We start from the raw sequence: 4,799 nt of genomic DNA on the forward strand, positions 1-4,799 counted from the left end.
ACGCGTAACTTAGTGAAATATTCTGTCACCGAGAGGGCTCCTTGCTTTAATGTCGATGCTTCTTGCTGCAAATCGGAGATTCTCAGAAGATCTCCCTGCGAGTATCTCGACTTCAGGTCTCTCCAGATGTCTTCGGCTTTGTCCATCCAGAGCACGCTTTGTCTTATAGAAGCAGCAACTGAGTGTACTATCCAGGATACCACCATATTATTGCATCGTCGCCAAGCACCGTATGTTCTGTCCGTTTTAAGTGGTTCCGGTGCGCTTCCGTCCACGAATTCTAGCTTGTTCTTAGCACTAAGTGCAGTGATCATGGAGCGACTCCATGAATGGTAGTTGGTTGAGTCCAGCACTGGGGAGACAAGAGCAGCAGCTGGATTTTCACTAGGATGAAGGTACAAATAACTCTCGACATTGTTGAATGCAGCTTCGTTCATGATGAACAACGAATGTTTGGAAGAAAGAAAGATAGGAGAATAGTGAGTGCGCAGCAGAGCTCCTCATTTGAAGAGCTCTGATACCATGTGAGAAAACGTGATATGTCGTGATGAAGAAGAAGACGCTGTATCCATAATGTAAAGATATCGTATTATGCAGAGAGAATCAAGACTCAGTTCTGGAAAAAAACAGAAATATGCATCATACTTTCATTACGTAGGTTTGTCAATATATGTACATGAAGGATCTTTAGGTTAGTTGTAACTGATTATTCTAACTAACCTAACGATCTTAACTACTTCTTGTTAGATGCTGTTAATATGCATGGTAATATTGTGATCATGCACATTTCAGGATATCATAATAGGGACGTGTATGCTTATTTATAGTGTTCCAGAGGTGAATGAAGGCTCACACTGCACAGTAGCATATACTTGTAATTGTAAAGGTACATAACTACGTAAAATATGAGAGCAAACAACGCAGCTATGTCGTCAAAACTATCATTGTTAGTAACAATCACAATGACAAAGGGAAGCTTCAATTAACTATGCAGAAGCATTAGCAAAGAGCATCTTGTTTTTTGAAGGGCAGAGGTCTGGCAAGTTACCACCTTCTCAACGCATCAAATGGCGGAAAGACTCTGCACTTCATGATGGCTCTGATATTCATGTAATTATTAAACTTCTTCTCTTTGCGCGTGTTTATATTTTCAATATCTAAAATTATTTTTGGAGATTTCATATTAATCGGTTATATTATCTTTGTTTTTTATATATATGTGAGACTTTTTTTTTGGGATAATTTGTTTATTTATATTTATAAGATTTTTTAAATTGTTTCTTTCATTTTTTTTATATCAAATTATAAGTGTTGTCATTCCGCTCTCATGAAATAATAAACTTCTCCATTTAATATCAACGAAATCGTTTAGCCAGTTGTAATTGAATATCAAAATTAATTTTAAATGCATATTTAAATTCAAACATATTTCTAGCATGTACCTAGTATATTCTCCAATATTTTTAATATCTTAATTATTTCAATTAAATATTTATCTCTTTTTAATCTATAATATCTTTAGTTCTATCTTTAAAAATATATTTGTTAGTTCTAACTTGATTTTTAAATGTTTTTTAAAAGAAATTATCAATAATTAAATATAACGGTATATCATGATTTAAATTATTTATTATAAGTATAAATATAATTTATAAGTACAAATATATTTATTAATTAAATACATTAATTATAATATAATTTATATATTTAGAAGTATTTTTTATCAAAAAATTTAGTTGTATAAAATAAACATTTAACCCTGAATTACATGGGCTAAAATACTAATTATTTATAACTTTTTAGTTAATAAACAATAAAGAGATAATAGGCTATGTTATACACATTATGTATAATATCAATAGAGTTATCATCATATGACCATTAAATTCAATAATAAATATTATGAATTAATAAAAGATAATTATTTTTTCTCTTGTGAGGATTGAAGATGATTAGCACATATTAATTGGTAATTAGGTTAAAAAATTAGGTGAAAATAATAAAATAGTGAGTGTCCCAATAATTTTTAAATTTAGTGAATTAGTTAAAACAATGTTATTGACAAGGATAAGGATAGTATACTACTTTCTCCAAACCAGATTGATTAATCTTTTAGCATTAACAGAAAATTATATTGATCGATATTTGCAGTTTTTAATATAATATTAAAGTTCTATTCTCACCCCACCTCATAAAATAGAATGTTGTATTATTGGAAATTTCAGATAAATATGGCAGGTGGATACTATGACGCTGGCGACAATGTGAAATTCAGTTTTCCTATGGCATTCACAATGAGCATGCTAGGTTGGAGTGTCTTAGAATTTGGAGATCTGATGGGTTCAGAGTTGCAAAATGCATGGGAAGCAATCCGGTGGGGAAGTGTTTATTTCCTTAAAGCCACAAAATATCGTAATGTAGTTGTGGCGCAAGTTGGCAATCCCAATGCCGATCACGATTGTTGGGAGAGACCAGAAGACATGGAGTCATGGACACTCTTCGAACCTCGTACTTTGTTTCTAAAACCTGAGATTGCAGCCGCACTTGAAGCATCTTCCTTGGCATTTAGGATACGCTATTAATTAAATTAAATGTATTAATTTCAATTTCAAATCTAATTAATGTTAGTTTATGTCCCTATGTACGGGATATTTAGGTGTTTGACTTTGCAAATAATAAATACCGTAGATCTTATAATAACTGCCTCGGTGCGGGAGCATGCCCCTTCTACTGTGATTATAGTGGCTACATTGTTACAATTTTCAAGCTTATAATTTTTAAAGGGAAAATCAAATTATTATTATTAATGCACCAAATTCAGGATGAGTTGATTTGGGGAGCAGCATGGTTGTATAAAGCCACTAATAGGTCCAATTATCGGGATTTTGTGAAAGCAAACATCCAATCCATGGGCAATCCTGATGAATTTGGATGGGGACTCGCTCCAAGCATGCTTGTTTCGCAGGTTACTCGATCATCTTTCATTTTCTCTTCAATAAAATTTGAGTTTAGTTAGTATGTAAGTTTTGATTTTGTCATACATGGTGGGGTATGGAGCCAAGTATCCTGAGAAGATACACCACCGCCTGTGGATGTGAACCCACAACATATCCAGTGTCGTGAAGGAGACCAATATTCCAAAACTTACTGGGGCTGTGGTTGGAGGACCTGCGGAAGATGATTCTTTTCGGGATTCGCGCTATAATGTTGGTCAATCAGAGCCAACAACATTCATCAATGCTCCTTTTGTTGGTGTTTTGGCTTACTTCAACAAGCCCACTATTACTTAGTTTTACCCAAAAATATATAATTACGATTGTATGCTAAATTCTTATTCATTAAATAAATTTTCTATTTCTTGATTAGATTGATCAAATTTAATATCCATAAAAATTATTAAACAAACAAATATAACCACTCAAGCAATCGATCATCACTTACTGGATTAATGTTATAATTAACAGTAAAAGCATGTGGATACAAAAACTATATATAGCGTCAATAAAATGTAGAAAAGTATTAACACCTTCGAACCTTTTCATCTACCCTCTCCCAGTGGGTAATTATTTGGATGAAACGACTTTGTTATATTTTACCTAAGTTGTAAGGCCAACATTATTATTTAAAATACAATATATATAAGAAATGATTCGAAAATAGTAATGTTCACTTTTAATCGGATTAAATATTTTGAGCCCGAAGGTAACCAAATCAACCATTCAACCTTATTTTAAACGCTCTTCATTTCGTTGGTTGGGTCACCTTTATTTCTGATGTTAGCTTCTTTGTTTTTTTTTCTAATCATGACGTAAGCTTTCTCCTTTAAATAATTGCTTATTTTCCTTCTTGTCACTTTGGCAGTTGAGGGCATTATCGTTTTTTATTCATTATTTTCTAGCCTTCTGATTAATTGCCTTTTGAGCTCTCTATTTGTAATCTTGCAATTGCTTCATCTCCTTCAATAATTGAAACAATTTTGCTCACTCCAATAACAATGATAATAATATATTTTTTTTTACATAACGAGGATAATAATTAAAAACAAAAATAATTATTTTTTTTAAAATTAAGAAAAATGATTAACTTAATTAATAAAAATAATTTTACTTTAAATTTATAATTTTTTCAAAATTATTCTTGTAATTAATATTTTTTTCTCTTCTGATTGGTTGTCAATATATTTTTTCTTTTCTTTAAATTAAGAATATTCTAATATAAAAATAATTAATAAAAATATTATAAATTAAATCTTATAAAAAAATAAATATAATTTTTAATTTATATCTTATAAATAATAACGAAGAGTTGATATGATGTATTATGGTGTATTAAAAGTAGAATGATATGGAACATGTGTCTACTTGTATTAACATTTGACTGCTCCGTACAGGTTGACTATTTATCTCACTTGTCTCGCAGGCAGCATGGCTTCTCCTAATTCTGAATTTCATTCTTGGGAATTGGGATTCCTTGTAGTTGAGTGAAAACAAAATAAAATTACACGCTCTAGATGATTTTGTCGGGTAGCTAGCGAAAGTGATAAGGTGACACACTAACTTGTTGCAAATTGACAGTGGCTGGCTATGGCGAAAATGGAGACAGGAAGGGCTAGGGGGGAAGGGACGTACCGTTCGTTCAACTTGTAAATTCTGTAAACCAATTCAATTCCGCTACTGCCTAGTGACTTTTCTTCGATCGAAAGGGAAGGAAGGATTCAAAACAAACCAAAATTCAATAAGTCCCTTCAGACTCAATTTTGTCGGTGCTAGCTAGTAACTTCAAACACTATCTCTTTTGTT

The 4,799-nt window shown here is 31.8% G+C and overlaps 1 pseudogene; it reads left to right on the plus strand.

Annotated features, from left to right (window-relative positions):
* The first annotated feature begins 547 nt into the window (after positions 1-547).
* LOC100816383 (endoglucanase 1-like) lies at positions 548-3,267 on the plus strand (annotated as a pseudogene).
* Positions 3,268-4,799: the final 1,532 nt, after the last annotated feature.

This window comes from Glycine max, chromosome 9 (genome assembly GCF_000004515.6).
Source record: "Glycine max cultivar Williams 82 chromosome 9, Glycine_max_v4.0, whole genome shotgun sequence".
Classification (NCBI taxonomy): Eukaryota; Viridiplantae; Streptophyta; class Magnoliopsida; order Fabales; family Fabaceae; genus Glycine; species Glycine max.